Here is a 26,939-nt window from a genome sequence, read left to right as displayed (position 1 = left end):
TACTGTATATTTCAGTTAGTTAGATAGTAAATTATATTGACTTATTTGTTTACACTACTTGTGTTGTTTTTACTACCTGTACCCCCCCCCCATCCCTCCATCCCCCATGCTGCTATGATGCCTGAATTTCCCCAAGGGGATCAATAAAGGAATATCTTATCTTATTATTATCTATGGTTGTGTGCTGGGGCAGCAGAATCCAAGCAGCAAAATGCCAACAGGATGGAGAAGCTGGTCAGGGGGACTCTGTCCTGGGAGCTGCCTGGATCCATTGAAAGTGGTGGTGGAAAGAAGACTGGTCTCTATAGACTGTTAGCCTCATACTGGACTCAAACATAAAGCCATTCTACACATCTGTTGTAGCAGCCTTGTATGTAGCATAATTTATACTATGTATATAACTTCTATATTTTTTACCAGCACACCTTACTCTTATCTTATTTGACTATATCATCTCTAATCTAGATTTAATAATTTCAACCCATCATCTTGATTGTGATGATTGACTTTATGCTATCTGTCTTTTTATTGTTCTATAATATAGAATACATAATTTATATTTGTACTTTTGAAATAAATCGTTTGTAGGTGTTGGAAAATACATTAATATGCTCTATTATGTAAATTGGTATATTACCAATTAATTGATTAAGGCCAAAGAGAGTTCAAAGTCAGTTTGCTTTTTACTGTTAAGAATAATACTTGTCAGGTCATTTATGTTATTTGGAACGTATATTCCTAATATACTGACCAGTCCATTAGTTTTATGGGTAAATTACTCAAGAGAGTGAAGCTTGTATTTTAAAATCGGCATCGGCATAGCATCCAGCACCATGGTCAGCGCCTCTCAGCGAGCCTGAACCAGGGTGTGTTTAGGACCCGGGAGCCGTGCTTTCCATTCTACTACAAGTGTCAGCAGCAGGAGCACGGAAGTCACATTGTGGTGAGTGAAACCTTTCTGTAGTTTCACTTAAAAGTAGGGAATGGCGTCTTAACGGAATGGAAATTACTTACTGTTCCTCTCACATGATTTGCTGAGCTTCGCAGACCTTGCTTTTACGGCTGGCGACATGTGCACACTGCACACGAGAACACTGTTTTTAAAGTTAGCCTGCTAGCTAGTCAAGCATTAGCTTGTGTGACTGTGACATAATCCCACTACTGTCTTTGACAGCCAGCATATGCAGTAATATGTCGTTGCTAGATGGCAGTGGTCGATCATGCACACGGTAGCTTTGAATGACTCGATTGCACGTGCGTTGGATTATCACACCCCTTATTTGTTGTCTGACTGGTAACTAGTTTCATTTACTAAAGGCTCTGTTTCAAATGCAGGATTTTGCCGTGAAGTAAAATAGTAGTAGTAGGGACTAGGGAGATGAGTTACAGCTTCCTTCATTCATTCATTCATTCATTCATTCATTCATTCATTCATTCACTATGAATTGAAAATGGGGGACCCTGATGTAAATAAGACAAACGTCTTTCTCTGGTCTGCATTCCCTTAACAATTGTGTGTATTGAGCCGTACTGTATTGTACCCATTCTGCAATCTGTAAAATAACATTTTTATTCATTCATCCTGGGCTGCTAGAGCAAGGACACCTTTAAAAGAAGGTAGGGTTATCACTTCAGAATACCAGCGTGCTATGCTCTGCTTGGTGTCAGACTTCTATTGAAGCCTATATTACATTTAAACATACCAGCTACAGTATTTGAGGAAATATACATCAACCAATACATCAAACGTTAGCTAGTTAACAATGCAGCAAATTGCAGATGATTCGGACACTAATAACGTAAAATGCTAATCCTGTATTTTTACTATTACGTACCCTAATAGTTGAGTTATTTATTTGTTGATGATGAATGTTACTTAGCTTAATTGTAGCTACACAAGGCACATTTGTCTCGCTGTACATCCCACCAAGTTACAGACACCATTGTCACCTTCATCTACATTTCATCAGAGAGGTCAGTGCAGGGTCACCCATAGCCCCTTTCGTGACTGCGGTTTGCAAGCCTGGGGCTTTTGTGACTACAGTCACTTGTTTATGGGACGCAACCACTTTAGAAAATACCAACCAAGCGTGATCGCGTGGATGAAGTTGTGTCAAAAATATATCAGATATGAATTTCAAAGATACCCAGCGTACAATATGGGTTTAACACAGCTTTACAGTGTGGTCTGGAAGCTCGGAGTTGCTAATAAACAGTTTAAAACATTGTTAGAAAAAAAAAGTGGTACTCACAACGAACTTTGGCAAGATGGCGTCTTCTTCTTCTGCAACTTTTTTTGTCGCATGCCTGGTGCGTCCAGCAATCACTGCGCTCCCTATCGGTCCCTGTTGGTCATTACAACAATACACAGGACACGGCCCCCATGACACGCTCAGCAGATTCTACCATGTGGTGTCTTCTGGCGAGAGCATCCCCATGACCTTTCCATGACCTTACCAGGTAATTCCTATAAAAAGGTGTCACGCTCAGGTTTGGTTGATATCTTTTCTGTAGTTGCTAACTGAACAAAAAAAGTAGATATGGATGTGGACAGTGTTCTTAAGGAGGTTTCACCATTTATTTTGAAACCAAAGCAAATAGCTTCCTAACATTGTTTTAAACTGTTTATTAGCAACTCCGAGCTTTCAGACCACACTGTAAAGCTGTGTTAAACCCATATTGTACGCTGGGTACATTCATATCTGATATATTTTTGACACAACGTCATCCACGCGATCACGCTTGGTTGGTATTTTCTAAAGTGGTCACGTCCCATAAACAAGTGACTGCGGTCACAAAAGCCCCAGGCTTGCAAACCGCAGTCACGAAAGGGGCTAGGTCACCCACAGTGCACCACCCCTTTCAGTGCCTTGCTCAAGATCACTTTGACAGAGGTAGTAGGTACCATCACTATCAGTAATACCAGTTATCATCCAGTCACCAGTTCACAGCTGGAATCACAACATCGTTCCGTGTCAGGCTCTATTTCTATCAATGGATATCGTTCTTAGAGTTGGCAACGTTCCTCATTTATCTTACATCTCAGAAAAGGAGATGCCATTTTGAATGTGAGACGCTGGTTTCACTCAAAACATATCGTGTCATTTACCTCCTTGAGAGGGTACACTTCAGCATCCTCCACAGAAAGAGATTCAGAATCGTCTGCTCTTAATCCTCCTCTGATTCAGACAACAACCGTGAAGGGCGCCATCTAGACAAAACTACATTCCTTTTCTTTTTGAATACTTTGCGCAAAAATGTGGAATGGTTTCATGTATGGCTTTGAAATAAAATGTAAAACCAATGCTTGAAATGGGGGGTGGCTGGTAGCGAGAGTGGTGATGCCCTCGGTGACCTAATCCTCTACATCCCTGCTGAAGTGCTTCTGAGTAAAGGCACTCTACGGCAACTGCTCAAAACAATTGAATCAATGGCCTCATGGTTTGATTATCCTCCCATGAGTGGAGACTCAAAACGGACACTCAGTTGGAATGTGTGTGTGTTAGCCCCTTTCGTGACTGCGATGCAAGCCAGGGGCTCGAATACGCAGTCACTTATTCCTCCGTAGTAGCCAGGTTAATTTGCACCACCAAGCACTGCTTAAAAGCTAGCGGTGGGTCCAAAATATATCAGATATAAATTTCAAAGGTACCCAGCGTTCCATTAGGGTTTCACACACACACACGCGGCAGGGTTTGGAAGCTTGGCGTTGCTAATAAACATTTAAAATAATTTTTATAAACTCAAAGCGGCTGTATTTCCGTATTTGGCTGCCTGGTGCGCCATCACAGCGCATGCGGAACATGCACCCAACGCCGGAAATACAGCCGTTTTGAACAGTGTTGACCAGTTTATAAAAATTATTTAAAATGTTTATTAGCAACGCCAAGCTTTCAAACCCCGCCACGTGTGTGTGTGAAACCCTAATGGAACGCTGGGTACCTTTGAAATTTATATCAGATATATTTTGGACCCACCGCTAGCTTTTAAGCAGTGCTTGGTGGTGCAAATTAACCTGGCTACTACGGAGGAATAAGTGACTGCGTATTCGAGCCCCTCGCTTGCATCGCAGTCACGAAAGGGGCTATGTGTGTGACTGTGTGTGTGTGTTAGCTAACACCCCTGATGTCTTTGTTGTAAATGAACACCTTAGGGAGGTGTCCATTCTTGAGATTGGCTGTACTTTTGATTACAGCTTAGAAGAAGCCTTTCTAACCAAAGTGTTGAAATACCAACAGCTACAGCAGACCATCTCACAGCTAGGCTACAGAACTTCTAGTTTTTATCTTTGGCAGCCTAGGGCATGTGCACAGGTTGTGAGGGGCCTACAAATAGCCGGTCTCCCCAAAAGGAAGGCCAAGCAAATAGCAAGGTACTGCTATCAGCTATTATAGGAAGCCGCTCAATTGGGAGGAGGCGTTGTTTCCTTTACCCATGATTCGTGTCCGATGTGTCTGACAAGTAGTTCAGCCATACTGTGTAACAGCGTTCTGCCGTCCATGCACTTTGTAACTGGCTGTTCTTTCATACTTTCTGACTGCACTGGCAGTGTTTATGTCCTTTGTATGAGGCTTCCTTGTACTTCTGTTCATGTGGACATAAATAAACGTGTGTGTGTGCCACATAGCCATTACACAACACAAAGGGTGAGAATGGAGAGAAGAGGTAGGCTATGCAGTCTAACACAGCTAATGGAGATGTCTAGCCTAATGCAAAAGAGAACCATGTCTTTCTGTGGAGCATTGCTTTCTCCAAGCATCATGTCTTTCAGCAGTTTGGAGTGACGCGCTGACGAGGGGGGTGTATAATCACTGCTGTCCCCGTGTCTGTCTGTGTGTGTCAATCAAATCAATATACTGTAGCTGACGACGTCACCTACAGTAGTTGGGGGAGAGCGGCAGTTGCTACAGTAGGCTCATGCACAGGTGTAGGCATCTCTCTGAGCACAACTCTAGTTTTGCCATTGGATCTACCCTGTCAAATGATACAACTCTAGTTTTGCCATTGGATCTACCCTGTCAAATGATTTTGATGATGATGATGATGATTTTCTGCTTGTTCAAGAGGCAAGCATATTAGTTTGTTAAAGGGGCACTTCACCAAAAAACAATGCTATTTTGCACATAATCTCACACACATCCAAAAGGTATGAACAGTTTTGCACACATTCAATTATTTTGACAGTTAGCCCATTGAGAGTAAATTAGTTTGAATATGTGGGGACATTAAATCCTTGTGTTGTATTAATTACAGCTCAATAAAATTATATAGATGAAAGATAGCAATGTCATGTCTTATAGGGACTGCTACCTTATAATTACATTGAGCTGTAATTAACACAACACACGGATTCAATGTCCCTGATGACATCACTGGTGGCCATATTCAAACGAATGTACTTTCAAACTAAATGAATGTGTGCAAACCTATTTAGATTTTGGATGTGTGTGATTATGTGTAAAATAAATCGGCATTGTTCATGTTTTTTTTATGAAGTGCCCCTTTAACAATTACAAGTTACAGTTGTGTTCCCAATTTAAATCAGTTCAACACCCCTAGAGAAAACCCCAATGTCTGTGCAAACTAGGGCTGAAGTACTGTCACCCAGGAGGACATGTCACATCTGATCCTCCATCATACTTGTGTGGTTCTGGGATACAAACTAGTTTCATACATGAGAAAAGACGATGGCCCTCGACCCCTCGTACCTTCCTCTGGACCACCTGAATGTGAAAAGGACAAACATAATGCTATCTTCTAAAATCTAATTCTGAGACCATGATTATGATCATAAGGGAACACATTGGCAATGTTCAAGCAATTCACCTAAATGTTATTCATATTTTCTTTCATATCTGAAAATCCCAGTTAGATGTTACTGCTTTTTAGGGCTGTTTTGAAGAGCAGGCGTTGATGTTTCTGTGGTAATTATCTTTGAATTCAGGCTAATCAAAGCTTCATTCTTCCCATGCAAATGTTCACTGTGGCAGGTATGAGAGGTAGGCCTCGGGCAGATATAGACCTATACTGTAGGTTTTCTGAGACTCATGACTTAAGGTTCTTGTCTGAACCGATTGTATGTAATGTATGTTGGATTTTTAGATTAGATTAGATTTAGATTAAAATGTATTGCCATTATACAGCACAAGTACAGTACAAAGAAAATAAATTTGGCATCCAACCAAAGTGCAAATGTAGCAGTAAAGTACAACAGCAATATACAATGTACAGGTGATTAAACTAGTGCTAATCAGAGTTGTATTATATTTATAATAGAGACAGTATAACTACTACTGGCCAGCAGCCTAACTAGTAGTAGTAGGATATAGATAGTAAAGGACTATGTGCAGGTAAGTACAGACAGGTGTGGATATATATATATATATATATATATATAAGTCTTTATTTGTCATCAGATTAACACACACACACACATGCGATTGACCCACAGGAACACATGCATACAGCATTATAGTACATGCTATCATACAGAGCTAAGGGTTATGTCGGGTGTTCAAGCAAGTAGGCCTATAGAGGGGTTATATGTAGGTATATTCAGACAAATATGGGTATACGCAGTAATATAAAGATATAAATGTAAATATGCGGTATATACAGCACTGTTGTACATGCTATCATACCAAGTATGGGTAGACAGTGAAGCAGTATGTAGGTATAAGTTGAGTATAGGCAACAGAGTTCAGAATTAAGTAAGTAAGATATTTCTTATTAACACATTCCCCGCTGTACAGCGATATTGAGATCAATATTTCATTTTTTCGCCATGGCATTCATAATTCATATATACACCTCCGGCGCTGCAGCTGGACCCTACGGCTCAATACAACGACGGCTCAATAACGCCGCCTGGTGGATGGTCGGGCGAGTTACACTGGTAAACAGGATATGGCTGCTGTGCGTTGATTAAATTCATCCGGCCGTCGGATATTGTCGCAAGGCTCCCGACAGACACTATAGTACATATCGATCGCTTTATAAACTTAATAATCGATATGATTTCGGCGTTTATTGCGACGTACAAACCGGAAATGGACCTAGGCGATCGTCATATACCTGGGATCTTTCACCGCCAGTCTCATTGAGCACGGTAAGAGGACGCTGACGCTATTTTCAGCCCAATTGTTTATTCATTGCACTGCAAACCGATCTGATCAATATATCACCCATACTACATAAAGCATTTACTGACGATCACGGAATTATAAACGACCCCCCCCCCCTTTCATCCGCGCATGATGACGCATAACGTATAGGATCATATACAGTTGAATTTTTTTTTTATCCACTTTTTCTCACATTTTTCTATATTTTCTCCCATCCCATTTCGTATCATCCAATTCAACCCTCCCCTGTCACGGACGCTGTTTCTTGCCTCCCACAAGCCGGCTGCAATGTGGACTAAGTCATACATAGCACAAGTCCCCTCCGGTACCTGAGGTAACAGCAGTCGCATCTTTTCACCTGCGCAGCTCGATCTCTCAGTGGCGAGGAGTAACGCGTGGGAGGCTCACGCTGCCCCCGACACTTCCTGATTCTACTGCGCAGGCGCACCAACCGACCTGTAGGAGTCGCTGTCCACAACGCCCGATCCCCACCCATCAGTTTCCCACCCCCTAATACGGCCAATGTGTATTAGTACGGACGACCAGCTAAACTGAAAGCAAATGTGGAGCGCTGGGCTCGAACTGACGAGCCCAGCGTCTCCAGCAGTTTGTGGCGAGCGCCTTGCCCACTATGCCACGTAGCCGCCCTTACAGTTGCATTTTTTAATATAGCGTGTATCGGGAATAAACGGCAATTGATAATCTATATGCGTTTATGCCTATAACTCACGTTCTATGAATTACTGCAGAAAACGATAAAAACATACTTATATTCTAGAAGGTATTTTTGGATGAATCTATGAATGAAAAAGTATAACGTTCCTACATCCTGAACGATAGATAATCGATGTTGCATGGGCCATAGTAATGTCAATTTAGCAATACAATTTAAAAAGTTATAGCCCTGCGAAGAAGGTGAACATCTCCATAGGCTTAGAGTGGTGGCAGTGAGGCTACATTGATGGATATAACCAGTGGCAGGGAATGTGTTAAAGTTTGGTAAAAAAAAAAAAAAAAAGCCCTGCATTTTTTTATTTTTTATTATACCAAACCCCAGAAGACAACCTTATCTTTAACATCCTCAGACAAATTATATTTTATGAATTGCCTAGTTTCTGGGTATAAATTTGATGAGGCTATAAAAGAACCGTCCAGAAGAAGGCGATAACAGGGTCATTTAAGACCATAAAGTAAAACAGTAAAAAAAAATAGTATCACCACCATGTTCTTCATGCTCCAGATACCCCTCACATCTGCAAACACGGGTGTGGGCCCCGGAGAGACTAAATGCCCTCCCTGGGCCTGCAAACCCAGTTTGCAAAGCTGCAAGTTGTCATAACTTTAACCTTAAAAGTTGTTTATAACCTGTCCCCAACCTTAACTACTCCCACTACCTACAAATGAAAAATAAATGTAAACATTTTATTCCGGGCTGTGGGTTTGTAGTCCCAATGGGGGCATTTAGCCTCTCCGGTCTGAGCTCGTATTTATCAAACCTCTAAGGAGTAGGAGTACTGACCTATGATCAGACTGTTCAGGTCGTCTGACTGACTATAAAGGCTACACCTCGCTATGACTGGTGTCAGATCAGCACAACTACTGACTGATACTTTGAGATGCTTGATAAATACAGGCCCTGAGCTCTTTTGAAAGGGGTTTAGATACTTAGAGATGTATTGGTAGGCAATTTAAAATAGGCCTATATAATAATATTTTATGGCAGGGAGACATGGAATCAGCGGGAGGGGTTTTGGGACGTTGCAATTGACCTATCTCAAACCCCGCCCTCTTCTCTTGATCCTCCAATCACAACTATTGCTTACCCCAGACAAACGGGCAGGGAACATGTTTTTCTTCTGTGATGTGACAGGTTTCTGAATGCAGCTGGCTGTTCTCTGTGGGCGGGGCTTAACACCAGCGCCGGCGGGGATGGGCTTGATTTGTAATATTGACCCCATATACAAACTGGAGAGTGACAGTAGGGTTGGGTCCCGTTCACATTTGTACCGATACCGGTACCCAACAGTACCTTTTTTCGGTACTTAACTCTCTCTGTAAAATTCAACATTGTTATTTATCTAGAATATTTTGTCATTTATTTTTGTTACACACAAGTCACACAAAATAAATTGCATTTTCATGTATTGTGTTTTTAAATGTTTAAATTTCAACATTATCTGGCCATCCTCAAGTAAATATCAAACTCCTCTGACCTCACCTGGTCTGACCAAAGACCCAAGAGACGGGGCAGTATTATCTATATTTGTGGAAAAGGCTCCCTCTTATCTTGTAATATTACACTCTTATACTAAACATGTAAATGTACTGAAATCTGGTACTGATTGATCTAGCGTGAATCGGTACTCGCCGTAGTACCGATGTAATTGGGTCGGTACCCTTAAAAGTACAGAGTTCAGTACCCAACCTTAAGGCCTAACAAAAATAATAGTTGGTTTCAGGTTGGTTGTCAGTTTGGCCATGGGTAGGTAGGGATTTTTTTTTTATTTTTTTTTTATTCTTTCCCACGGCGACTATGGATAGGGAATTTCTTTATTTAATTAACCCTTTCACTGCCACACGACAGAAGGTTAGCCCTTTACTATCACACAACCGACGGCGATGCTCCATCATTAGCATCATTAGCTCCGCGGATGCGGAGCTAATGATGCTAATGATGGAGCATCGCCGTCGGTTGTGTGATAGTAAAGGGCTAACCTTCTGTATTGTCACAGTGAAAGGGTTAACCGGCTGTCGTGTGGCAGTGAAAGGGTTAAAATGTTCACAACAACATGGATGCATGTACTCTGCCAGCATGTTTAATATCCATAATACTAAATGTTTGACTAAGATTTCTATGAAACTTTATTCTAAAAAAAAAAAAAAAAAAAAAAAAAATGATTTTTTTTTTTTTTTTTTATATATAATTTTTTTTTTAAACTCATAAAATATATTGGGTCGCACCTAAATCGGCAGGGTCGGTCGGCAACCTGAAACCAACCATTATTTTTGTTAGGCCCAACCTTAAGTGACAGTGACACATAGCCAGGAGAGATACTGTTTTAGAAATCTGCTGACACATAGTCACTGTACAGACTTAGGGCTGGACGGTATGGTCTAAAATTTATATCACGGTATAATTTGAAGCATAGACGGTAACAGTATATATCATGGACTCACGGTATATTAACTTATCTTAAAATGTCTATATACCGGTACATGCTTCTGAAGGGGTAAAAGTAAAACACTGGTATGGCAGCTAGTACTGTACTCTTGTATTACTAGGACATATTTCACATAGTACAGAGGTATTTTAAGAACATTTATTGTGCAAAACTGCAATAGAAAAATGCTAAATCTTTTTTCAAGTGTCTGCGGGCAGGTAACGCATATATCGTGTTTTGACCATGTCTTTAAAGCCCTTTCTATCGACAGTTTGAAAAGGAACCATGTCCTTACACAAGTAAACAGTGACAGCGTTTGTTATGTCGGTCCACCGCTGGCTTTTTTTTGTCATTGTTGAAACATAAATAATAATAAAACAACTAAATTATTCTGTTACAGCTGCTAAAGCTATATACTATGCTAATGTCCATCAATATATTCCTTTGGAATGAAATAGGTTCAAGAATCGAATCAGGGTTGTTAGCAGAGAGAGAGAGAGAGAGATATAGAGAGGGAGGGGGGAGAGAGATAGTGAGAGAGGGCTTCTAGGAGTAGAGCCAACGTTAGCTTGCTGAGGCTACATCAACAGGCTGCTAGGAGTGGAGCTAACGTTAGCTCCATACAGTACTAAATGCCTGTATGTCATGTATGTCCCTATGCAGTGATACTGTAGAGCCTCTGCTCTACCGGTGACAAGGTATAGTCAAAATCCATACTGTAGTGCAAATTCATACCGTTTATACCGCCCACCCCCCCCCATAGAGGTTGGAAAGTGGAGGTTCTGAAACCTAGTCACTGTACAGACTCATAGAGGTTGGAAAGTGAAGGTTCTGAAACATATTCACTGTACAGACTCAGAGGTTGGAAAGTGGAGGTTCTGAAACATATTCACTGTACAGACTCATAGAGGTTGGAAAGTGGAGGTTCTGAAACATATTCACTGTACAGACTCATAGAGGTTGGAAAGTGGAGGTTCTGAAACATATTCACTGTACAGACTCAGAGGTTGGAAAGTGGAGGTTCTGAAACATATTCACTGTACAGACTCAGAGGTTGGAAAGTGGAGGTTCTGAAACATAGTCACTGTACAGACTCATAGAGGTTGGAAAGTGGAGGTTCTGAAACATATTCACTGTACAGACTCATAGAGGTTGGAAAGGGGAAGTTCTGAAACATATTCACTGTACAGACTCATAGAGGTTGGAAAGTGGAGGCGCTAAACCCACGCTTGCCTCCTAATGGAGCCTAGTTGTGCTCCTGCATCTGTTTTCTTCCACAGCTGCCTGTAGGCGTGTCCAGGGGAGGCACTTATAGAGTTTACTTTATTACCTACCTCACGCTAACCTGCCATAGGCATCTCTCTGTTCTCAAAGGAGGCAAGGCATTTTCGAAAAGCTACTTGAAGAGAGGAGGAGACGGGAGGGTGGGGTGGTGTTTGTACGAAATCCCACTGCGGTACAGTGTTGGGCTGCATACCTGCACAATCTCAGTAAATGCGAAGATGCAGCGGCCTGTTTAAAAAAAAAGAAAGAAGAAATGATTTGAATCTCTCTAGGAAACAATGATGTGACTTTCAGCTCTGATGAAAAAAACTAAATCTAAATAATTGTAATGTCAACATTTTTTACTAGTATTAATTTATTCTACTATACAATTGGCATAATGCATTTAGTTCAGCTCAATACAAGCTGTTTAGGTGTCATCTCTGAAGTCTTATTATTGATGAGCAGTTTTCTACACACAAAGGTATTTCATTTTAGGCAAGTTCTGCCTGATCCAGCTCTGTCTGCACTGCTACATTTAGAACTGGTAGTATGTGTGTCTCTACAGAGACAATTATGACATCACTCCAACAAGGGCAACCCAGACCCGTGGCCCCCCCTTTAATAGTTGTTTAGTCGATTGATCGGTTGGTTTAGTCTTAGTCAAGGTAAGCATTTGGCCATTTAGCCATTTTTCCATGCTGATTGACTTGTTTCCTGAAAAATTACAAGCTCATCCTGTGGACATTTTACAGATTTGTCGATGAAGCTAAACCATTAGTCGACAAATCCTACTACTATAGACCTGTGCGCTGTTTAAAAATATACCATGTTCGAGCCAATCAGCAATACCAACTGTCTGAGTCACGTGACTAAGTTGCCTCGGACCTGCGCGAGCTGCTGTGCTAAAAGAATACGACGGGGCTCTATGGAGAAACCTTGGCACTCCCCTGACTAAAAGTAGTTTCAAACGAAAACGGCTGGATGTCATTTTGCCAAATCAGCATGGCTGTGAGTGTGTCTTTCACCTTTTACACATCTAGCTTTGACATGGATTGATTGTTTAGATTGCTAGCATGGCTAACAAATGCACATATATTGTAGTCTGCCCTGTTGTTCTGACCAGGATTATGTTTTTTTCTGGCCCGGTGATGCGTGCGCACACTGAGTCTGACGTATTCGGCGAACAGGTCTATTAACTGAATCTAATAAAAATAGATAACAAAAAATTGTCTATTAAAATGACTGCACCGATACGTCAAGACATTGGTGGTAGTTAAATGTTTCAAAGTGTCTCATTTGATGGAAATACAAAAAAAAATTGAAGAATTTCCTTCAGGATTGTTGAAAATGCTCCAAAAAATAAAGACCCTGTTATAGTGCTTTAGCTTGATTTAAAGTGTGCATTCATAGGAAACATTTTAGTAAACTTAAATAAAACATGTAAAATCTTCTTTGGGGGATGAACATTTATCATTTTAGATGTACTGTATCGATAAAATAACCGTTGGATAAATCACTTAAATAATCGTAGAAGCTCTACTCCGACCTGCATATCCAAGGTCATCCGAAAGCATGGATTTGTTGTAATGCTCTTCCAGCTGCGGTGACTTAAGCACTGACTTTAATGTTCTGCATGAGGGACAAATCCCATTCGTGGGCCTGGGCAGCAGTGGGGGGGGGGGGATCCTGTGAGCTCACGCAGTCCAGACCTGACATCCCTGGCTGAGTGAGCGACACCCGGCATCATCACACGACTCCACTCTGGGTGCTGGAGATGAATACATATTCAGTGATTAGGGTGAAGGGATTTGCTCTGGCATATACGACTTATCTTGTAAAGTTAGGCCCGTCACCTAAAATGACAACGCAAAACAGGCTGTTACCATGTGGCCCGTCGCATATAGCCTACTACACATTTTGGAAAATAATAATAATTAGATAATAAAATCATATTTTTAGATACAATATTAGATCATTAAATATATATTTTTAAAAAATAAGGCTCCTACATGCACCTGGCTGGTCTCTGGCCGCTGTGCCCTGGCCGCTGGGCTTTGGCCGCTGTGCCCTGGCCGCTGGGCTCTGGCCGCTGTGCCCTGGCCGCTGGGCTTTGGCCGCTGTGCCCTGGCCGCTGGGCTCTGGCCGCTGTGCCCTGGCCGCTGATCTGGAGTCACAGACGGAGCTACTGAGGTGCTACTTCTCCATCTGCAGAGGATTCTCTTATTTAATTAAGCACTCATCAGGGAAACTCTATCTCCTGCAGGCACTCACTGCTGTCTCCAGGCCTCGAATGGGAAAAAGCTCTTTCGTATTGACAATGGGATTCTCTAATTAGTGCTTTGGTGCTGTGTTGAGCTGAGATGGAGATCAGTGGTGTTTATGAGGGACTTGGTTGACTTGGGCTTGTTTGCTTGTAAGTCAGTCGTGGTTTGTTTTGCCTTATACAATGACATGCACATTTCTTGATTCTGATTGGCTGAAACAGTGAAGTTGCCGGTTGTTATTTCGTATAATACACTCCACGTGACCCCAGAACCCGCCCACAACCGAATAACTTTTTTTCCAAATGAATCCGCCGTTCGTCTTTTCCGAATGAAACCAAGATGGTGGACAATAATCTTTCTGAATGGATGTATTGATTTCGTCATAACGACTCATTCAAAAAAGATACTCACCTGGAATATGTTAGTTGTTTACACAATGTTGGATTATGTAATTGGTTTGTCATGACCCATTGTAAAACAAAATATAAATCCTGAGGCTGAGTGCTCTCTGTGTCGGTGTCTGTCGCGCAAAAGCTGGCTGGCACTGCAGTCTCATTGAATAATATAAGTCTGTAAACGTATACAACAGGAGAAGCCGGAGAAAAAGACATGCTGACATTGACGAAAACTAACTTATCATTGTACATTTTGATCTATGTACATGTATGATGTTACCCCGAATATGTAAAGCCGCGGGCACGTCACGATTTACACCAATCATTGTTTAAGAAGCACAGTGAAGTTACCGGTTGTTATTTGATTGATTGATTGAATATTTTATTAACAGATTGCAGAATGGGTACAATACAGTACAGCTCAATAGACACAATTGTTAAGGGGATGCAGACCAGAGAAAGACTTTCGTCTTGTTTACATCAGGGTCCCCCATTTTCAATGCATCATAACATATATGACATACATGACATACAGATAGACAGTACTGCTACATCTATACATTTATGACATACCAGATTTACAAATACAGTACTGTTTTTGATACAAGAAGAGTCTAAAAAAGAGAATATACATTTGACGAAGAAACTACATTGGAGGAGGTTGGTAGGTAGGAGATTGGTAGGTGGGGTGGAGGGGGGGGGGGGGGGTATTTCGTATAACACACTCCACGTGACCCCAGAACATCAATGTAAATAAACCATAATCACCCTACAAAAACAGTACTGTATTTGTAAATCTGGTATGTCATAAATGTATAGATGTAGCAGTAGGGTTGACCTTCGAATTTTCTTTTGGAATTCGAAGCTTCGGGGCCTTTTCCTTCCGACTCAGAGTTTTTCATTTCATTGTCTCATTAGAGTAGTCTTGAAAATGTTTTCCCCTTTGTTTTTCTCTGGGGGTATTCGGATTTAAGCCATGTTTTTAGATAGTTTAGTAATTTAGCACCGGGAGCATATGGTGCGAGTTGCCTACTGCACTGCCGCCATCTTGAAGTCTGGAACCGAATTTATTTTTTTCCCTTGCGAACCGTGACATCATCAGTGGGCGTGTCATATTCTAGGCTGTCTAGACCAGTGGTTCCCAAAGTCGGGGTCGCGACCCAAAGGTGGGCCGCGAGCAGCCACGGGTGGTCCGCGAGATGATTTAATTATTTTTTTTTTTTGTCAGTTTTTGTCAGGCCACTGAACTTAGAAGCAGGCCAGGACAGTGTTTCTAGTTGTATTCTAAAATTCTATTCTAAAATGTGACTATATGGTTTTATATTAACTTAATAAATAAACAAAAACGAAAAATCTACTTATTTCAACGAACATTTCAAACTAAATAACAGATTATGCACATAAAACGCTGAAAACAACCGAAGCAACAATAGTATTTTAATGAGGCTATTATTATTATCATTATTATTTTGCAACAAGTTAGCCCTCTCATAAATAGCACATATAAATTAATAACTAACTTGAACTAACTTAATAGGATTGAAGTGATATTTGGCTTAAAAAATCGGTCGCCTGGCAAAAAAATAAAATAAAAAAAAGCCTGACGATGTGCATTGGGCCGCGGCTCTCTGATGCCTTATTTTCTGGGTCCTGGCCTGAAAAGTTTGGGAACCCCTGGTCTAGACAAGCGAAGACAGCAAACAGCAGAAGTTCGGCATTGCACTCAATCGATCCATTCAACAGGAAGCGATTTGCGACTTATCTCAAAATAAGATTAGATTTAGGGCTGGACGGTATGGTCTAACATTTTCACAGTATAATTTGAAGCATAGACGTAACGGTATATATAATCACGGTATATTAATTTATCTTAAAATGTGATATAAATGCTTCTGAAGGGGTAAACACTGGCAGCTATTACTGTACTCTTGTATTACTAGGACATATTTCACATATTTTAAGAACATTTATTGTGCAAAACTGCAATAGAAAAATGCAAAACCTTTTCTCACGTTACTTCCATCTCTGAAAAACACTTTTTTCATGAAATACAATAAAATGAAGCGGCACAAAGTGTAAATATAAACTACTGCAGGACAGGAGGTTTCTTTCCCTCAAACAACTCGAACACAATAAAACTCCAACATAACTTAACTTTAGTGTACATGTTTGACAATGTAGAGAGAGAGAGCGTAGGGCTGGGCGATATGACCAAAAACGTTATCGCGATAAAATTATAAAATTATTTTCATATAATTCGATATCGATAATTATCGTCGATATAATGTCCGTCAAGTTTAATTAACTTCTTATGCTGCTGCGAATGTCTCAAGTCGAGTTGATGTCGTCATCAGTCTGCGCACGTTAGCCGACAAGCGGAGTATCTCATGACAATAAATATGAATAAATACTCTCTTCCGCCACAATATATTGAAACGACGTCCACTGTATATCCCACACTACCATAAACGTGGCCTCAGAATTCAAAACACACACATACTCGGCACGTAAATATATAAAACAGTGCCGTGCAAGCTAGTTATCCTAGCCAGCCTGTTGGTTCTAAGCGATGTATTCCATGACAATGTGCTAAATATGACACTAAAATACTCTCTTCCGCCACAATATATTGAAACGGCGTCCACTGTATATCCCACACTACCATACACGTGGCCTCAGAATTCAAAACACACACATACTCGGCACGTAAATATATAAAACAATGCAGTGCAAGCTAATTAGCCTAGCAAGCCTTGTTGTTGAGTGAGTCCTACCTCCTTCCGGGTCTCGGCCATCTCCTTCACTGATTGGTTGTTAGCTGTTGTGCGTAAGCACGTCATCACGTAACGCTGGTTGTTGTTAGTGAGTGTGTTGAGCCGAGGCTGAACGGAGCCAAGCTTGGAAAATCGATATATCGAAACTTTGCGACCACGTTTCATGTTTATTTCGAGGAAATAATTTATCGCGATAGTTATCGTTATCGTTTTATCGCCCAGCCCTAAGAGAGCGTGATGTAATAGGTTTGAGTTTGAGGTTTGAGCGTCCTAAGTTGCCGTAGTTGATGATGTCACACCAAGTTTCAAGTTTCTTTATTAGTTGTCATATAGAAATACAGAATACTTTTATATGAAATGCTTCTTTCTGTTTTGCTCCTGAGTGTGCGCTAGATAAAATGATAAAATAGTATAATATAAGTATAAAATAGAAAGTCAAGTATGTAAACAAGTGTAAACAAAACAAAAATGTTCAATATACATATAATACAATATACAATGCAGAGTAGAGAAAAGGTAACTGAGTTACAATACAGTACAATGCAGAAATGTGATGAGGTACAACTTAGCTTGTGGTGCCACCTTGTGGTGGTAAGGTGCAAGGTGCAATGAGGTATGAGTTGTGGTGCAAATCTCAACTCAATAAATATACCAATATACCAATAAATATAAAGTGTGTCTAAAGTGGGTAAAGTGGGTGCTACAGTGAGTTGTTTATTTAAAGCAGGGGTCTCAAACTCAATTTACCTGGGGGCCGCTGGAGGTAGAGTCTGGGTGAGGCTGGGCCGCATCAAATATTCCACAAAAAAAGGGTTTCAAGTATTCAAAAAAAAAGTACAACTGATCCAATCTTCTCAATCTTTAGCAATAACATTTCAGAACATGAACAGTTCTTCAGAACATGAATGGTTCTTCAGAACATACAGATGCAGCACTGAAAATTCAGATCCCTTCTCCTGCTATTCTGCTGCTCCTCTGCCACTTTAAAACTAGCACTCAGGTGTTATATTTCGGGGGCTGGTGGCTGGCTCCCAAATTTAACAAAGGGATGGTACTTAACTTAAGTGCTCCCCCAGGGAGGGGGTCGGGGGCTACTGCCCTCAAACCCCCAAGATCATTTTTATATGGGCAGTCTGACTTGGGGTACTGCCCATATAGTGTTGCAATGCATGATAAGTAAACAGTGAAAAAAGCTAAGGAATCGGATTGATTGATTGATTGAATACTTTATTTTGACACAATCGTAGGACAAAAACATTTTAAAAGACAAGACAATAACAGTGTCAACATCGCTGGTCAAAAATGGATAAAACACAATAAAGCCAAGGCTTGTTTCCATTGTGGTCCATACATGGAACATAAAAAGGCACAGAAACACAAATGGACATGTACACTAGACAGGACACATCCTAAAAATTTGTATAAAAACATCTAACCTGACAACTCATACAGTTAACTAATGTTAAAAGAAAATCCGCAAACCCTTAAAAGCAACTCATGATAAAAGAAATAAAAGCCAAGTTATGATAAAAGAGATAAAAAACATTTAAGACCAATTTGAGTTGCTGCTGAGCCATGTTTTTAGGGCGGATTTAAATCCGAGAGGGGGGTTCAGGAGTTTTATGAATGTTGTCAGGGCATTCCACATTACCGTAGCCGAGTAAAAAAAATGCATCTTTCCCCATGCATGTCCTGACTCTCGGCGGGACCAGGTCCGTGGGGCTTCCTCTTGTGGCGTGTTTGTGGACATCTCCTACTTTATTAAAATAATTTACTAGGTACTTGGGGACCGTTTCTTTCAGTACTTTAAAAACCAGTAGCATTTTAAGCTGGTGTACCCTTTCTTCAACCCTAAGCCATCCCAGACTGCTAAAGTGGGCTAGCGTTAGGTGAGTCCTAAAGTGAAGGTTGTGCAGGAGTCTCACTAGTTTGTTTTGGGAGGTCTGGAGCTTTGTCTTAATTTGTTTTGATATGTTGCTGTACCATGAAGTGCAAGCATAGTCAAAGTGACATTGGATGAGGGCTCCAGCTAGGGTCCTCAGTAGGGATGGGTACCTTTCACATTTGAACCAATACCGGTACCCAACGGTACCTTTTTTCGGTACTTTAGTCTCAAGAAATTTAATTTGCCTACCTCAGTCGTAAAAAAAATCCAAACTTCAAATAACTACAATTTCGACAGTTTTCGGCTTGTCATTGCTCCGACTGCTTTGTTGTTGAATCAAGTCAAATCTTAGGTAAGCATATATTGTGCGTGTGAACGTTGACATGAAAAAAAAAGTAATTTTTTTTTTAATTTTTTTTTTTTTTTTTTTTTTTTTCAGTATCTCACTTGATTCGATACTCGGTAGTACCGACGTGTTTTGGTTCGGAACCTCAAAAGTACCGAATTCGGTACCCATCCCTAGTCCTCAGAGCGTTTCTATTTATGAATGACAATAAAGTACAATCTAATCTAATCTAATGAGGGAATAACACACACTTTGCCATGGAACAGCTGAGCAGCCAATTGTCCAATTACTTTTGGTCCCATCTGTTCACCTGATTTGGATGTAAATACCCTCAAATGAAAGCTGAAAGTCTGCTCTTAGAGCACATCTTGATTGTTTTATTTCAAATCCATTGTGGTGGTGTACAGAGCTAAAATTATGAAAATTGTGTTGATGCCCAAATGTTTATGGAGCTGACTGTATATTAGTCGGTAAAAGGTTGGCAAGAGGTTGACATTGGACTCTATTCAGTTGGATTTGTGAGCGTTTTAATTCCACATAGTAGAAGGGAATGTTTTTGTGACCCTTTATCTTTCTCCATGTTGCTGTCATGAGCCTGCGCCAGGGTTTCCGTTAGAAAAAATTGTTGCCGGTCTCCGTGACCTGCAAGATTTCAATCTACCGGACAAATGAGATTAATTCCGGTCATAGTTTATTGAGCTTTAAAACAATTGATAGGCAGGCTATATAAAGAATGTCATGTAGATTTATAATATTATTACTTAAAACTAGACTACTTTTGCGTATACAGTCATTAATATATTCCAAATAAAATAAGTCCCTCGATACTCCGTGCTGCTGCTGACTTGAAATAAAATAGACCGTGTATGTGGGCAGTCGGTCCGACACTAAACAGCAGTCTGTTATAATCACATTTTTATGAGCTAACAAATTCCGTTATATTGGACATTTGTATTAATTATATCAAGCGAAGAACTGAGAAATTTGGCAGAGAGACGGCAACATTATCGTGGGTTTGCGTGATGTATATCTCCACCTCCCAACGACTTGGTGCTGGTCATAATGTCCGGTGAAAACAACTCCCTCCAAGCACAACTTGACCACCCGAACCGTACCAAAACAGGCCAAAATTAAATAGCCCATGCGACGAACGATTCATTACATTCGTTTCATCGTTGCTCCACCAAGCAGCCGGTCCAACAATATCAGCGCGAGCCGGCCGCAGTTAGTTTGCAAGAAGCATCCAGCTGCAGACCCGCAGAGCAGCTTTCCAGGTCTGGGGACCGCACTGTGCCAGCAAAGCTGGTGGGTTCTGTGGGTCTGCAGCTGCATGCCTTCCGCAAATCCAGCAGCAAGCTCTCACTGACACAGCGTCGTCATTACCAGACCGGCTGCTTGGCGATGCAACGACAACAAACGCAATGATTGTTTCGTTCATCGCATAGGCCACCCAACTCCAGCCCATCCAAATACAATTCAAATAATCAAACTGTGCCCAGAGGGAACTATTTTCACCGGACACTATGACCGGAGAGATTAAATTTGTCGGACTTCAACAGATTTTGCCAGTCAAATACCGGTAATTACCGGCTAACGGAAACGCTGGCCTGCGCTATGGTAGCCTACAAGTGATAAAATAAATAAAACTTCCAACTCTCGCGCAACGACTCGGCAAACAGTTGCGCGCGGGCCGCACTAACACTAAACTTTGATGTCAAGTAGGGGGCCGCAAAATATCATCCCTCGGGCCGCAATTGGCCCGCGGGCCGCGAGTTTGAGACCCCTGATTTAAAGTGAGTGTGTACATGTGGATGTGTCATGTGTGTGCTGTGAGTGTATTTGATGGTTTCTTACATAGTGTTATTGTCATTGAGCATCCTGATGGCCTGGGGATAGAAGCTCCTTCTGAGTCTCTCTGTGCTTGCCATGAGACTCTGGTATCGCTTGCCTGACCGCAGCAGCAGTTCAAAGAGGCAGTTGTTTGGGTGTCTAGAGTCTTTTATTATTCTCTTAGCCTTACTCTTGCAACGCTTGTTGTTAGGGATGCCCCGATCACGTTTTTTGCCACCGATACCGATCGTCGTGAGCCATATCGGCCGATACCGATCCGATACCGATTGTTTTTGATTAAAAAGAAATTAAAAATTATTTTATATATATATTTTTTTTTATAAAATATATATATTATATAATTAGACTTGTACTTGTTTTATCTGCGAGACATCGCCACCACGCAACAAGTCAAAATGCTCGCTATCTGCAAACAGCTCCACTGTCTGTGTGTACTCTAGTAGCCTCCAGCTCCAAAAAGGATTCTCCTGCCCTGCAGCTGGACCCTATTGGTAACGTTACGGTTCTTTGGTCATTTCACATTCAGCAAGCCCTCAGCTCGAATACGCATTAAATCAATGTTATAAGACATTGATATCAAGAGCTATCTGTAGCTACTGCTAGCCGGCTAGATGACGTTAAGACAGAACTTTAGTTCAATGGGACATTTCGTTTTGAACAGAGAACTAACGTCAGCTAACGCAAGCTAACGGAGGTATGAACATGGACTAATAGACTTTCTGGATAATTTGTTGATATCAGGAGCTATCAGTAGCTAGCCGGCTAAATACCGTTAGACAATGCCTACTAAACGTGAATAGTTGACTGGGTAATTTTGTTTAAACAGTAACGATAGCTAGGTAGCTAACGTTAGCTCAGGTCGAATGCACTACAGACTCGAGCAGAGGAGCCTCCTCTCAGTCCTCAGTGTTTACAAACTCTACACGGGTGTGGGCGGGCTAGGGAGGAGGAGCAGCGGCAGTTTGCAGGTCGTGTGTGTCTGAGACAGACAGCAAGTGAGATCTTCGCTTGATCGGTTTCCGCGATCGGCGAATATGACTCATTATCGGAATTCACAGATTGCATATTTATACTGAGTATCGGCCGATAACGATCGGTGGCCGATCGATCGGGGCATCCCTACTTGTTGTAAATGTCTTGGAGAGTGGGAAGCCCACCTCCAATTGTGCGTTCGGCTGAACGGGCCACTCTCTGTAGTCTACTACGGTCTTGTGCGGTGCTATTCCCAAACCAGGAGGTGATATTGCCTGTCACGATTCTCTCTATTGTGCATGAGTAGAAGTTCTTAAAGGAAAACTCCAACATTTTGGGAAATTAGCTTATTTAACATCTTCCCTGGAGTTAGACAATAAGATACATACCTTTTTTCGTCTCTCTGCATGCATTAGGCTTAGGGAACGCCTGGACCGTTAGCCTAGCTTAGCTTCATCACTGGAAGTGGGTCAGACATTTACCAGAGTTCCCTACAGTCACGAAATACACACTCCAAATTCAATCAAAATACAACTCCAAAACGTTCCTGTAAACATGTTCTGACCTGTGTATTTACCAAGTCTCCCAGTCACACAAGTCACACAAGTCTCCCAGTCACACAAGTCTCCCAGTCACACAAGTCTCCCAGTCACACAAGTCTCCAAGTCACACAAGTCACACAAGTCTCCCAGTCACACAAGTCTCCCAGTCACACAAGTCTCCAAGTCACACAAGTCTCCAAGTCACACAAGTCTCCCAGTCACACAAGTCTCCAAGTCACACAAGTCTCCCAGTCACCCATGTCTCCAAGTCACACAAGTCTCCCAGTCACACAAGTCTCCCAGTCACACAAGTCTCCAAGTCACACTAGTCTCCCAGTCACACAAGTCTCCAAGTCACACAAGTCACACAAGTGCATGACATCTCAAATGCAAATACCACACTTGAAATTAACTCTAGACCTTTTATCTGCTCCTCCTTGTAAATGAAATAAGGAGGAAAAAATGAATGAGGACAGCTCACACCCTGGCTTCCACCTGTTCGACCTGTTGCCATCGGGCAGGCGTTACAGGTGCATCAAAGCCAGAACAAACAGGCTCAGAGACAGTTTCTTCCCCAGAGCCATCACCACCTTGAACTCTAATATGCACCAATAATTCACCCTTTCCCCCTCCTCCCACACTGTGCAACATCCTACCCCTCAAGTGCAATATCCACAGTGCAATACCCACCCACTACCGTCTGACACTGTGATTGTTATTTTGTATATTGTTGTTATTTTGTATATTGTACAGTATTGTAACATTGTTTTATTGTATAAGTATTTTATGTTTCTCTCTTATTACTTGTGTGATTTTATATTCCACTACTGCACCTTAAGTTTGAGTCCCAAATCTAGTTGTATGCAAATATAATGAATTAATGACAATAAAGTACAATCTAATCTAATCTAATCTAATGAGGGAATAACACACACTTTGCCATGTAACAGCTGAGCAGCCAATTGTCCAATTACTTTTGGTCCCATCTGTTCACCTGATTTGGATGTAAATACCCTCAAATGAAAGCTGAAAGTCTGCACTTAGAGCACATCTTGATTGTTTTATTTCAAATCCATTGTGGTGGTGTACAGAGCTAAAATTATGAAAATTGTGTTGATGCCCAAATGTTTATGGAGCTGACTGTATATTAGTCGGTAAAAGGTTGGCAAGAGGTTGACATTGGACTCTATTCAGTTGGATTTGTGACAGTTTTAATTCCACATAGTAGAAGGGAATGTTTTTGTGACCCTTTATCTTTCTCCATGTGAGGTTGGACACAATTACATTGTGTGATTTACTTTAGAAGTGCAGGGGATCCAGGGAATGATCTTTGAGTAATGGAAAATGTACCTTACCTATGTAGCCTACCTGTTGTACAATGTCTGTTTTTGCGATGCATTGCGATACATTGTTTGGTTTTAATGCTTACAAAAATAGGGGATGTTTTAGTGAACCTTTTATAAGAGTAGAGTTGGACACTACATTGTGTGAATACTCATATTACTGAGTAATGTTACATTTAGCAGGTCAATATGGCCATCTGTTGTTGCATATTGGGCTTTGCCATGTTATGATTATTTGCAGCATATTTCTTTTATGCTATCTGTCCACTCTCATGTTGATACGTTGAAAAATATCCCTCCAAGGTACATTTTAAACGGATAGAAATATCACAATTTACTATGGGCAATCATGCGATTTAATCGTAATAAAATATTTTAATCGATTGACAGCCCTAATATTAAACACATGTTTATTGTGTGTTTAATTTGTGTGTTTAATTTAATTAATTGTGTGTGAAGATCAAGAAAAGAGGGTGGGTTTTGAGAAAGGTCAAGTGAAACTAAAAGTCTTGGTAACCCTGCCCCCTTTCAGTAGGCTACTTGTTCCTCTGGGCTAATAGCTCTCGGTCTTTAAGCTCTCATCAAACTCTTTCTCTGGGTCATGGGTTTCGTGTGGCTCCTCTGAGTGCTTTGCTGCAAAGCTGCAGGAACTGCTGTGGAGGCAGAACTAGCCTAGAGAGAGAGAGAGAGAGAGAGTTTTGGGCAAATCCAGCCATGGTTGGCTTGTAATCACTATCCCTTCGGTGCCCTGCTGCCTTAGCACATGTCATCCCTAGTGGATTTATTGGTCAGAAATGTCTGGAATAAAACCTAACTAATTTGGTGAAATTGGAACTCGGCCCAGAGATGCAGAAGTCAAATTCCTGCAAATTCCACCTAAAATAAAGACTAAGAATGAATCCAGTTGATTGTATCTGGTATCGGTATTAGGTCTCCAGTCAGTGATATGCTATTTAGCCTCTACTGTATACGTGTACAGTAGGCTATAGGCCTAAGCCTAATCTGAATATATAATGTTATCTGCACACTGCACACTTTGTTAGAATTGTACATCGTCACCTTGCTGTTATTTTATCTTATTTTATTTTATTCTATGCTATTTTTATTTTATATTATATATTATATAATATATAACTGACGATACAGTAGTGGTGGGCCTGATCTCTGCAAACAATGAGAGGGCCTACCTGGAAGAGGTAGAGGATCTGGCGCGGTGGTGTCAGGAGAACTGCCTCTCCCTGAACGTCAGCAAAACAAAAGAGATGATTGTGGACTTTAGGAGGTCGGGGGTCAGGGAATACAGCCCCCTCAGCATCGACGGGGCACTGGTCGAGAGAGTGAACAGTTTTAAGTACCTCGGAGTCCACATAACCGAGGATTTGACATGGACCACACACATTGACAGTGTACTAGTCAAGAAGGCACGGTAACGTCTCTACTTCTTTAGGCGCCTAAGGAAGTTCAAAGTGAGTCAGAAGAACCGTAACACATTCGGGGCTATTCGATTAGACGGGCCCCACTCTAGGACGCCAGCTTTTCATTACAACTTTTCACTGTGCGTGAGGTTGTTTGTAGAGCTAAATCTATATTTTATATTATTGCTATGTGTCCATTGTCATTGTCAATTGACAGTATAAACCTTCCCTTCAATATGCCATAAAGAATACTTTTTTTTATCAATACGTTCCTGTTTTATAGCGTCCTGAATACGAGCGTTATATCGGAATGGTCTGGGATAATTCCTGCAAGGCTACTTATAGGGCGCTAAGCTAATAACGTTAAATCGATTGGCGTTTTGTCCCTACACAAGCTAGAGTTAAAAATCTAAATGCATATGATCGGTATCATGTTCCACCATGAATGCATGAAAGGGGGGGGGGGCGGGGGAAGTTGTTTCTGATGATTGATTACCAATAACGGCATTCGTTATTACAACAACATACGCTGACCGAGTAGATGGCTATGAGAACAAGGCCCGATCAGGCTGAAATGTACGTCAAATCGCTCTTACCTGTGGCCGGTTGGATTCCAAAAATAATTTCCCAGTTATTTGATCGCCATTTGGTAGATCGATATGTCCATTGGCTGATGCTATATTACTTTACTGCATACTGAATTCGGCGTCGCAAAAAGTATTCCAGGCGATCTGGTAAAGCCATACCTTCAGGCTAACAGAAAAGCTAACCCGGAGCGAAAAAAAAGTTACACCAGGTCTGAAACAAGGATTACTGCATTCTCGAGACAGTGCCACTACCAGGATCTGGCCGGTACTGCACTTTCCGAGTCCCAATATGCCTTTTCCAGCCAAAATACAGCTCTGTGACATTGAGTAGGATATTAAAATGGAATAAAAGCTAAAACGAGTTTAACGCGTATATATACGTGGTTGGCCTTCAAACGTCGGCTCCCAAACACGTACAGTATATATACGTGGTTGGCCCCGAACCAGTTAAGAACTTGTACTCATGCACAATAGAGAGCATCCTCACTGGCAATATCACCTCCTGGTTTGGGAATACCACCGCACAAGACCGTAGCAGACTACAGAGAGTGGCCCGCTTAGCCGAACGCACAATTGGAGGTGGGCTTCTCACTCTCCAAGACATTTACAACAAGCGTTGCAAGGGTAAAGAGAATAATCAAAGACTCTAGCCACCCAAACAACTGCCTCTTTGAACTGCTGCGGTCAGGCAAGCGATACCGGAGTCTCATGGCAAGCACAGAGAGACTCAGAAGGAGCTTCTATCCCCAGGCCATGAGGATGCTCAACGACAATAACACTATGTAACAAACCATCAAATACACTCACAGCACACACATCCACACATACACATTCACTTTAAATAAACAACTCACTGTAGCACCCACTTTACCCACTTTAGACACTTTAACACACTTTATATTTATTGGTAAAGAGATTTGCACTACAACTCATACCTCATTGCACCTTACCCTAAGTTGTACCTCATCCCATTTCTGCATTGTACTGTATATTGTATTGTAACTCAGTTACAAA

The 26,939-nt window shown here is 41.3% G+C and overlaps 1 protein-coding gene across 1 annotated transcript in view; it reads left to right on the top strand.

Moving 5' to 3' along the window:
• The first annotated feature begins 909 nt into the window (after nucleotides 1-909).
• The window catches only part of immp2l (inner mitochondrial membrane peptidase subunit 2), a 503,188-nt gene continuing 477,158 nt past the window's right edge, over nucleotides 910-26,939 (top strand). The window contains exon 1 of the mRNA XM_084335406.1: nucleotides 910-943. The gene's annotated coding sequence lies outside the window, so the exon portion shown is untranslated. The remainder of the gene's footprint in view (nucleotides 944-26,939) is intronic.

This window comes from Notolepis coatsorum, assembly GCF_963971535.1.
Source record: "Notolepis coatsorum genome assembly, chromosome: 18".
In the NCBI taxonomy this organism is placed as follows: domain Eukaryota; kingdom Metazoa; phylum Chordata; class Actinopteri; order Aulopiformes; family Paralepididae; genus Notolepis; species Notolepis coatsorum.
Note: the sequence above shows the minus strand (reverse complement) of the source record. Positions and strands in the feature narration are given on the sequence as shown.